At 42.0% G+C, this 11,750-nt stretch overlaps 1 protein-coding gene across 2 annotated transcripts in view; it reads left to right on the top strand.

Annotated features, from left to right (window-relative positions):
* Window positions 1–11,750, top strand: part of peak1 (pseudopodium-enriched atypical kinase 1) — a 64,438-nt gene that overhangs the window by 13,968 nt on the left and 38,720 nt on the right. The gene's annotated exons all lie outside the window — the stretch shown is intronic.

Raw genomic sequence — 11,750 nt, 5'->3', positions numbered from 1 at the left:
TGTGTGTGTGTGTGTGAGTGTGTATTGGAGAGACCCCTTGCTGGGAGTTCCAGCTCAGGACACAGTCCTCCTAATGGGAGGTGTCTGGATTTTGTCTCTTAAACTCCAGGAGACAATAATATCGAGGACGGAGGGAATGAGAGAGTGCATCATGGGGGAAACTGTGCCCAAAACCAACAAACTAGTATTCATGCTAACAAAACGAATTAAGAGTTTCTAAAGGAGAATTTCCCAGGGAGGAAATGAAGCCAGTTCAGCCAGTGACTCCCATGTCGGGAAGGGCCAGGTCAAGAACATGCCCAGACTTGTCTAGTCCCAAAAGCCTGTTGAGTTTCTGTTTTATGAGCAAATAGGCCTTTATCACTGATTAACTATATATTTTTTATTTATTTAAATATCATTAACATGAGAGTTATATGAAATATATTTGACCCCCCCCCCCCCCCCCAGTGTGGGTATTTCTGACCTGGCTAACCACATTTCAACCACACACTGCAGTTGTGCATTGTAGTTCTTCATACTGTGTGTCAGTTCAAATGTATTTTCTTCAGCAGAGTTGATGAGTGCAATACTGTCAACACTAGTACGATTTTCCAAAAGTACCCCATTACATCACCTACAAAAGACAAGCTATTTCAGTCCCTCTGTTGTTTTGCTACCTGTTGTTAGCTTATGTGCTGTTGTGACTGACAATTTCCTTGTGTTGTCAATTCTCTTTCCCTAACTCAGCCTCTAAACCTCAACATGACTGGCGCTGCTGTTCAGTTTCCTGATGTTTCTAAACAAATTCTTGCTTCATATTTTGCTTCTCCCGCTCTTCCTCCTCCTCCATCTCAGCCCGTCTCACTTGATCTATCTGGTTGTTTTTGTGGTTTGCATAGTTGTGCAAGTTTATTGCTATTTTGATGCTTTTTTAAAGGAACCCTGCAGTTCTGAAATGCAGATATTGGCACAGTAACATGCCCGCTCCAGCACACTATTAAAATGTTACAGATTTAAAGAGAAGGCAAGACAGCTCTTTTCACACCTCCAGACCTTGATTGGATTATGACTGAAGAGTTTCAAAATGTCACCCTAACCCAACAAAGCCCCAGTGCCCTAACCCTTCACTCACCTAATTCTCCTTCTCATTTTGTTTTTGCATGCCTGTCCACCTCATTAGATCTGCATGATAGCATTAGTACCAAGACAAACCCCTCCGTTTCATCTTGGCATGGGACTCTCTATGAATCTGAACAAGTTTAATTGCACATGTCAGGTCTTTGGCCCTTGCAAGTCCCCCTAATATTTCTGTTCACCCTGGCGTCTGGCTGTTCTCTGAGTAAAATGCTCTTGAGAAAGAGTTTGAGGTTGAGGGTATTTTGGGGTAGAGGGTAGTGTTGTTAACAACATTGACATGATTGCCACTAAATGGTGATTTGTTGATAGTCAGGGTGGTTAGTTAGAATGTGCCTCAGGACATGAGAATGTGGTCTCTGTTCTTTTCCTCTTGGGGGACAAACCTTTTGCTAATGAGCCATCATCTGTCCAATGGCAGTGGGCTCTGTGCAGAATACCTAAAAGGCTCAGAGGTCGCTACTGGCTGAAGCTCTGTGGTGGAAAAACAAGCAGAGACCAGATCATTTGTTTGGATCATTGTCAACGGAGCACATTGAAGACAAGTCTGTTCGTTCTACTGAGTTCCTTTAATTTTCCTCTCCTGTTGGCTTCCCACCAAGACAGGTCGTCTGTGTGATGCCTTCACTGGATAGGACCAGAGGATTCCTCTACGACAAGGCTGGCATCTGTTCCCAGGCCCCCGGCCAGTGTTATGTAATATAGTCTGCAAGCTACAGTCAAGCAGTCTAATCTTACCCAATGCATTTTTGCTATAAGAAGTGCTTGTTGTAATACTAAGCATAATTAGGTATGGCCAGTACTATGCTCAAAGCCATATCAGATGTTGTAATATGTAGTGTAGGTAGGACATGTAGTATGGAACAGTCCAGATCCGAGGATCAAAAGTGCCCACAGCAGTATAACATCACTGACAAAGCCTTGGCATTTAGCCCCAATACCTTAGCTGTGCTCTCCCCAAAGCCAACATCATTATCTCAGTTCCCTGCTGTCCTGGTGAGTTTTGGTCTTGACAGCGACCAGGGGACTGAAGCTCTGTTCAAGGCAACGTGTTGAGGTTTTCAGAGGTACCACATCACCCTAAAGTGCTGAACAGTCTTAAAGCAGAGGTGTATTGACTGGTTGTGCAGCACTTATAGCATAACAGAAAAGATAACACATCTGTTGACTCAGGGGAGCTCTTCACTATACTGGAGCATCGTGAGTGTACTTCCCCTTCTGTGGTTGCCCATGGTTAATGGATTAGTCAAGTGTCCCCCGCCACACACCACCACCATGTTTCCCACAAAGTTCCTACTTAGTGAGGACTCAATATCTGGCCTCACAAGCAACAGGATTCATTATCCCTTGGGACTCGACCTGATAAGATTGGGTGGAGGGAAAAATCTATAAAGCCAAACAAGCCCACTCCCACAGAATCTGGGACAGGAAGTGAAGAAGACAGACCTTGGATGTCCTCCCTCATCCTGTCACATGACCAAGGTCAAGGGAAATCAATGAAAGAGGGTTGCTAATGCCCCCCGTCCTCCCAAAAAGGGGGCAATGTCTGTGGAAACAAACAGCTGTTGGGTTTCCCATCAAATACATAATGGGGCAAAATAAAGACAAAATGCAGTATCTAAAATATCCCTATTCTGTATGTCTGAGCCTTACTTTCTCCCAACATGAACCAGGGAGTGCCCATGGTGAAACAGTGTGCTGCCCCTGCTCTGGTCACGTTACGAAAACAAATAACGCTCTACAAACAGCCAGTCTGAACATATTGACTGGAAGTATGTTACTGCTATTGTCAGTAATTGTCTGTAACTTGATTTACAAATCGTGAATCAAGACAGGAGTTTATCTGTCAGTTCCAGTTAGCTGTCCCTCCTCTACTTCACTCGTTTGCTTTCTATAGTTATCCCAGGCCTGTTCAGACAGAGCTATGAGAGGAATGTGTTTAGCATGAGAAGAGATCATCAGTCTTCATGGCCTGCCTTGGTTCCCTTAGCCCCAGAGTCAAACTCTGTGAAAGACTGGGCTTGCTATCCAACACACAAACACACACACACACACATGTTCAGCCTACACATTACTTACATCATGATATTCAGAAAAATACTTTATACAAATCATTCTACATCTTTGAAATGAAGTTAGTTGAGAAAACTTTAGCTTTAATCATTGAATTGTGTCATAGTGAATGAGGTTGGCTCCTCTGAGAGACACTCACACATTTAGAGGTCCTGTAGGAGAAGAGGACAATGCTGGGATTGTAAAAGTGTTATGTTTGTACCATGTCATTTCGTTAAAAGTAACTTTTATAACTTTTTGGAGGGAAGGAACGTTTTGTGCATACCATGGAGCATGTTTGTTTTCGCTAAACCAATTTGTTAAAATAATTATAACATGCTCAACATGTTTTTTTATTGGTTTATATTTCAGACTGGTAGACTGAGCTTTTATGTGACCTGAGACCAGCTCTGTGTTCAGTTCAGTGGACGATAAGGTCAGCAAGGTTGAAAACATCTGGCCAAAGATATCGCATTCTGGGACTGGTCCAAATCTAATCTTTAATCTAGTGCAAATGGAGAAATAGTACTTGAAACATTCTTTAGAGTAGCTATAGATTTTAATATGTCAGGAACTTGGTCAATGGGCATAGTCTTGCTGCCTGTGTAACATAAATAGCTCTGAAATTGTTTTCATCTAATCATATATGTTTGTCCTTGCCATTTATAGATTAAATAGTAATAAAACATAATTAGTTTTTTGAATAGTGGAATTATTATATGGTTTAAAAGAATGTTTAGCTCACATAGGATTAAGATCTATTTATTTATAAGACTGCCAGGGGGAAGTAGGACCACCTGTACTTATTACAAACAAACTTGAAACTTAATCATTGTTTTTGATTAGCTTGTTTCAACTCTGGCCACAAACCTTCAACTTGATCTACATCAACCCCCCCCCCCCCCCCCCCCCCCCCCCCCCTTTTGTGTGCCAGGCTATTGTTCCACTGTTTAGTCAACCTTGTCATGCCTGGTTCTTTAAACAGGGTAGAGTTTCAGCTGTTTCAAACTGCTACCCCCTTTGCGCGTTTACGCTTTGAAGTCCGGATGAGGAATGGGATTTCATGCTTGGGAGTTGATATTGGACTGGGAATTGGGGACTTCTAAAGGGGAGGGGGTTCAACATTCTCTGTTGAGTAAGCCCTCTGGCTTTCATTGTGTGGCACAGAGCTTTTGAGCCTAGTATCATCGCTGAAATGGGTGATACTTGACTGAACAGTTTCCTGGCCTGTGTAATTGATTACTGTGCAGTACGTTCTAGAAATTCACCCCTTTTTTGCAAGGCTCTTTAAATGACTGTGTTCACAGGCAGTGTCAGGAACACAGAAGGGGTGCATGGCCCAGTAATAGTTATGTAAGATGCACCATGGCATGGGCTTTAGTTCAAATGTGTTTTCATTCGGGACTGGTTGCATCTTCTGAAATCTCTGCACGATCCAAGAGTTCTCTTAGATGAATGGAAGCTGCTGCTCTTCCTGCTTCCTGACTCCTGGCTGGTGCGCCACAATAGTGTGGCACATCGCACAACCATGCTGAAAAGAAACGTTCTGTAAACCACTGTCTGTTTGCAGAACACCCCTCAAAAGCAACGAGATACACCTCCATGCGAGTAGTACAAATGTATTGAGCGATGGGTCTGAGCGTGCTCTGTGTCTGAGCATGCTCAGTTCCCTCCCTGCGCTCCCATGCAGTAATGTATGATGGATGTCCTTCTCTATCAGAGATGATATTCAAGGCCAGAGCACGAGAAGATAGAATTCTAACCCACAATGCCATTCATCATTCTGTCAATTTAAAAAGCTTTTTAGGATCCATTACAGACACGTTTTGTCTGTCTAGTGCTGGGAATATTGATGAACTGGAGCACTCCAAATGAGTAGATTGTGGAATTGTTTACTTTGAAGGCCGGTAGCTTTGGATGGTAATAAAGATATGTGTGTTGCTGTTTGGACGTTTTCTATCACTGTGTGTGTTGAATAGAGCAATGAAGTTCTGGGTGTAGTGATGTCTTATATCAAATTAAAACTTTTGAGCAGAAATGACAATTTCCTTGCAAGTAAAATGTGTGTGTGTGTGAGAGAAAGGAAAAACTCCCCTGTGCGCCACAGGCTCCAGGGTCCTAATCCCTCTGTCACAATCTTATTAAGCCTTTAAACTGTGAAAACACCAGCTCTTCCCTGGTGAAATCCCTCACCGGTGTATCCGGTCAGAGGGGGTTGGGAGTGACAGAGGGAGAAAGAGAGAGATACTTGCATGTGGCTGAGATCACAGAGAGACCAGAGTAACTTCACTCCATGGCTAATCCCATCCCTACTCGGGCATGCGGTCCCCTCCATGTCCTGATCAACACTACGCCAGATCAACACTACGTCAGTTCTGTTTCAGCTGTGTCCACAGCCTGATCGTAAAACTGTGTCCTTCATTACAAAATGGTGACATCTGTCATGACTTAATCGCTCATACTCCTTTGTTGATATGGGAGTCATCTTCCCAGTAGACACATGTGCCAACCTGTTGGAAACAAGAGCAACCTCTTCCTGATTTCCAGTTTGCTTGTATTGTCTGCATCAGGGGTATGGAAGCAAATCAGTGACATGATGTTTTGAATGTTAAAAGGCATTGATTGAATACTTCATATTAACATTTAAACACCACATTTGTTGTCGGATGTTGCACATGTTTTTTGCTCAGAATTCTTTTGATCTGAATTTGAGCAGCCAGAATTTGGTTTTCTTTTTCAATTTCTGAAGCTATAATTTCTTTTATAGAATTTTGGGGATCTTAATTTTACTGTTTGAAATTGAGCAACCTAAATTTCCGATCCTTGAATTTTGGGATCAGTTTTCCTAAGGGATACACCGAATCCAGAATTTTGGGGTTTGGCCGAATACCAAATCCACTGGTTAAGAATCCGAAACCAAATACCTAATCCTACTCCCATCCTCAGTCCATTAACACAGTAAACACATTCATGAAGTAAACAACATCCACAGCAGTGTATTTTTGTATTTGATTTTTTTAATGTAAAAAAAAAAAAGGATAGGCAACATTATGCTAGGAAGACAAGTGGGAAAAACTATTTTGACAATTACCATATACCTATGTTTACCCTGTTAAGATCCAATCAATATCCAAAATATTAGCCTTTTAGATTTATTGAATTTCTTTCGGATGTTTTATACGCAAATGTTCTAACAGCGGATATGTTGTGTATTGTTTAGGGTCCTTGACACCATGAGACAAATCAGCATGTAGAATCGTCTTCTTTTGACTCTAAGTTAAGTCCTGCCAAACAACACTTTTTCTGCTCACGAGTTCCATTTTCACTTTCTCTCAGCCGACTGCATTGAACGGTCCACCTACGTAAACACCTTCCTGTAATCAACGGCGGCGTCATTATATTGACAAGCATAGCGCGCATAGTGCAAGCTTATGGTTCGGATTTGGTGAAAACATTTTTTAAGGTTCGGCCGAAACCGAACCCTGTCAAAAAGCCCAATATTCGTCCAAATCCAACACCGAATCCTGGATTCGGTGCATCCCTAATAGTTTTTTTACATTGAAATTAATTAATATTTCAATTTAAAGGGGTGAATTCAAAACCAACAAATTCAGTGGTTTACATTTCAATATTAAGTATTCAATGCCTTCAAAAACATTGTCATTGATTTGCTTCCATACAGTGGGTTTTCTTTATGGACTGGCAATTTAATAAAAATTATGCTTTCATGAAATTATCCTACTTGTATTTTGATGTGATTCAAATTGTAGCATAGACAAAACGCTGCAGAGCAGTTGGAAATGAAAGACATTAGAATCTCCACCAAGCCCCTCCTGATCTGCTGTTTCCTAGCAACAGCTGTTTGTCTGTGGTACCACTTATGATTTAGAAAATAGGATCCTGGCTTTCAACTCAGTCAGATCTGATAAAATGTGACATTGAGTTTCCCAGCGTGTTCTATCACGTGATGACCTCTCTAGGATGTGGATGTCAAAAGGTCATCACAAAACTGCCCTCTCCTGAAACTTCACTCCTGTGAGGTTCACCTTCAGGAGACTTCATCATTTGTAATTTGCTGATTTGATGACCCTTTGGAGAAGTTAATAGTAGAAATATGGGGGCAGGGTAATCATAGTGCTACCCTTTACATAATTTGTCAGCATCAGATTGAAACTTGGAAAAACATCTTAATGAGTTGAGATAATGAGAGAACAATAGAGGAGGATTACCAAGTAGAAAGGGATGGAGGGAATGGCAGGAAGAACCACAGTGCCTGGCGAACTATAGACTTAAGAATATTCCACTGAGCAGTTAGAGGAATGAGCCGTTACATAACTTCAGCCCTCACGTGTCGACACCATGCCTCCTCCAGTCCTCAGTGTCTCTGTGTCCCAGCCAAGGGAGCAGGAAACACTCCTCTCCCAGTCTTCATGCTAGAGGGCCCTCGAATCAGTGGTTCAAAAGTATGCTTATCACTGGCAGTATGTAAGTGGAGTAGGACCATGTCTTAATCATGCTGGGTATGAAACTGGGTGACGGATGAATGCCAGACTATGGAAGGATGTAGACTTCAATTTCATTCATGAATGTGACAAGGGCCGATGATTTTCGATTACTCATTCACCTGATTGTTGGAAACTGGTAGCATGTTTACCCTCCCAGTGCGCCTCCCCAGAGTAGACAGAGGGAAGGCACGCAAACACATCACCCCTGTGTGTGTTAGATCTGTTTAACTGGGAGAGAGGTAAGGTTATGCAATTAGGTGTACAAGCACCATATCCATCATTGTAATCCTCTGTGGACCTGTCATGTCTGTAATGTTTACAAGGCATTAGAGCACTTATAAAAACCAGCAAAAACGACTGTGAGGTTCTCTGATAGTACTAGTCCGGTGCCAACAGACATCTTAGTAATTGATGTCAGTAATTGGTTTTCAGCATCCATTTTCCACTACAGCGTAACTGCTGAACATGTTAGGCGGATGGGGAAGGGTAATTTGGTACCGCACCCTCTCACCCACGTACTGAGTAGACTGGACATCCAAGTTGCCTCCCTGGATACAAGCCCATCCCCTGTAAATGGAGCAGGTTTTTAGTTCCTAGCTGTTGTGCTTGCCTAGCTGTTGTGCTTGCCTAGCTGTTGTGCTTGCCTCCAACATTTTCTAGATCAATTGTCCTCCTACGCATACCCCTGAACCAATCTCTCTGAGAACACCCGAGTCGGATCAGGACGGGATGGCCGCACTGCTCTAACACGCCCCAAGGAGAGGGAACTATCTTCAAAGCTATTTTCTGGGCTTGTAGGGTTATCAAACTGATAGGTCCTCTGAAGGAATGCTATGGGAAGGCTAGTCCTGCTGAACGGCTCTCTTTACTCTCTGAGGGAAGCTCTTCGGGCGGCTCAGCTGAGCTGCTGGTGTCATTTCTCTACTCAGAGTTCCAAGCTGTCAATACATTTCAGGAAATAAAGTAGTTTGAGGCTCAAGGCTTAATGACTTGGAGCATGTTAGGAAGCCAGTGCTGCACTCCGGAAATGGCCCATCTCGGCTAATGTATACGATGGACTAGTCCAGTCACCCAGGAAGAGGATCCATGTCTCATCCCTCTCCAGATTCTCAGTAGATATACAGCACAGGCCAGACCATTACTCAGAGTGGCCACACAGCAACGATCTCACTGAGGAAATTATGGACGTGGATAATCCACTTTGTCTAGAATCTGTTCACTTGGTGCCAACCAGACGCTAGTCAATGGCAGCCATTTAGTGAGGGGAAAAAAGCTTATTTGCATACATTATGGACGAGGGAGAAAGTGGAGCCTCCTCTCTAATGGATAATCTTCATCTGAAAGATGAAGCTTATAAGTACAGGGCCATGTGATGGAGAAGGCCAGCAGGAAGGAAAATATCAAGGAGAACTTCAGAGGTTTGCCAAACGAACGTTGGATCTTCTGTTCCTATGAATCAAGTTATGTCGGCTCTGAACATTCTTTGAGGTGTGCTTTGTAACTGTAGAGTACTGTGACAAATACTCATTCTTCAATATATTTGTCCAGTTTTTTCCTGATGTATTGCTAAATATAATTTGTAGTATTCCCATAATTACAGATTTATATGGATCCGAGACATTTCCTAAAGCTGGAATTATTGATAGCTAATGATATTTTGGTTGTCATGGTATTCTTAAACCAGTACTTAACTTTGTCACACAAATTACACAATTGTTTTGCACTAAATATCATTTGTACTTTTTAACTTTCTATTCAGCCCAGATCTCTTTATTTACTGCACCTTAACTGTCTTGGTGAAAAGCTTAGGAAGACGGCAGATAGATTGTAGAAGAAGATGAAGGAAGAGGTCCAATATCTCCGCTTCCTGCCTCCCTCTGCAGAAGAAGGCTCTCGCTGGCTCTCAGAGTGAATTCTTTCTGAGACAGCTCCCCTGAGTCTTCCACAATCAGCCAAGGACAGGCAGGTGAAAGACTGACCACGGTGAATGTCTAGCACATCTCTCTGTTTGCAGCATCTGTACTATAAAGTCCTTCATCTCTCCCTCTTCTCTCCGAAGCTCTCTGGAGTAGGTGAACCATTTCATTGTGTGCTACTTTAGACCACTCACTATTCTCTGATGGAACAATCCTGTCACCAAACTAAGGCCATAAAACTGAGTCATAGGCCATACCAACCCAAACCCACAATGATTGTGGAGTCTGGTATGTTTTATATTAAATTTATCAGAATGTATTGTGTTTGTGAACTCAAAGTGCAGTTCAGATGAATTTGACCATGAGGCTTGAAGGTAGAGTGGGAGAGCCTGGAACACGGTCTCGGCCCTTTTCATAAGCACACGGCCACTAAATTATAATATTATGGGAGTCAGATGGCCGAGCGGTTAAGGAATCGGGCTACTAATCAGAAGGTTGCCAGTTCGATTCCCAGCTGTGCAAAAATGATGTTGTGTCCTTGGGCAAGACACTTCACCCTACTTGCCTTGGGGGAATGTCCCTGTAATTACTGTAAGTTGCTCTGGATAAGAGCGTCTGCTAAATGACAATTTAATTTAGTAAATTGTAGGTCCACTAGGCAGTTTTCACTAGGGACTGTTTCTCACTGTTTTCACACTTGTTCCCGGTTATGTCAGAACTGAGTAAAGATCTGGGAGAGAGAGTGTAAGACCTGTAACATTATTGATGTTTCAGTTGCAGCAATGTCCATAAAGCCCTCAACTGTTTATTCAAGAAACAACGTAGGATTCTAAGTGATATTAAAAACATTTTAACATGCTTAAATTCTTGAAGTGCTTTAACATGGATAGCCACCACTGCCTTTTTAATGACGTAACTGCTTTATTTTATAACTTCTATCACTGGTCATTTTTACTCTTTAAGAGGACAATTTACTAAGTAAAAGACCTACATTTGAGATGTCTGTAGATGTCATTATTTAATGTGAACTGGTGTACATATTTTAATATTAATCAAGAGTTGTCGTCCCCTTGCTCTGAAAGTGCACATCACGGTTGAAGCAAATTCACCTTTTAAATTATGCAGAAGGCTGACATATGATACTGCCATAATTTAATAGCCACATAAGATTTTTTAACGGAGGACCAAGTTGAGAAACGGACCCTGCAGTCAGTGTTCGCTGTTCCCTGTGAAACTAGTCTTTCAGCTAGAACATTGTCATGTTTATGGCAAAACACAGGTAAAGTCATGCTTTTAAATGACAGTCTTAATGAAGAAGGTTCAACACAGTGGCTGTAGTGATGTAGTTTCACAAGACATTGTGAAGGAGAAAAGGCTTTGCCCTGTTGGAATATGGGATTTTTGAGGGAATATGGGATTTTTGAGGTTGAAAAAATATATATTTTTTTAAAATGCGCGTGTAAGTTTCTCTTATAACAATATCAATTGATCTACACAATGTAATGCAAATGTTTTCAATGACAAAGCTTTGTAGTATGTTTCATTGTGGATCGACTCTACCATACATTCCTCTGAAACAATTATACTGACTCGCTCCATCTCTGATCCTCAGTTGTTTGTGTGTGTGGTGAGTCTGGAATGTAACTTGGAATGAAATACTTAACATAAATTATCATGAATGCTTTATCTTGAATACATTTGTATCCTGTTCTGGAATAACAGAATGTAATGTTACTAGTAGTTTAAAGGCCTAGACAGTATTTTGATTATAGTTACAATCTCTGAATTTGTTGTTAACATTTGATACTCAGTGAACTGACCCAGGCCTCAGTTCTGCCTCTGGACTCCTGGAGGCAGATTGTCACATTCCTCTTTTCTTTGAAAACAGCGTCAGGCTGCCAGTCAGTTATATGCTCTTCTCTGAATAAAACACACAACTACAAAACCTCCCATTTCATCATGTGCATCTGTCAAAATGTAATAAATGTCCTGTTGGCTTGGTGAGCAGAGAAGGATGTGTTTAGTGTCGGCTGCCTTTTAGCTAGATTGGGATCCTGGGCCACAGGCATGTACATTGACGGGAGATGGAGTGTCTACTGATACATCACACACACACACACACTTACCTGAGTGGAAACGCCTTGACGGTCAAGTGTGGAAT

The sequence above is a fragment of the Hypomesus transpacificus genome, chromosome 14, assembly GCF_021917145.1.
Source record: "Hypomesus transpacificus isolate Combined female chromosome 14, fHypTra1, whole genome shotgun sequence".
Lineage (NCBI taxonomy): Eukaryota > Metazoa > Chordata > Actinopteri > Osmeriformes > Osmeridae > Hypomesus > Hypomesus transpacificus.
This window is presented reverse-complemented; position numbering and strand designations above follow the sequence as displayed.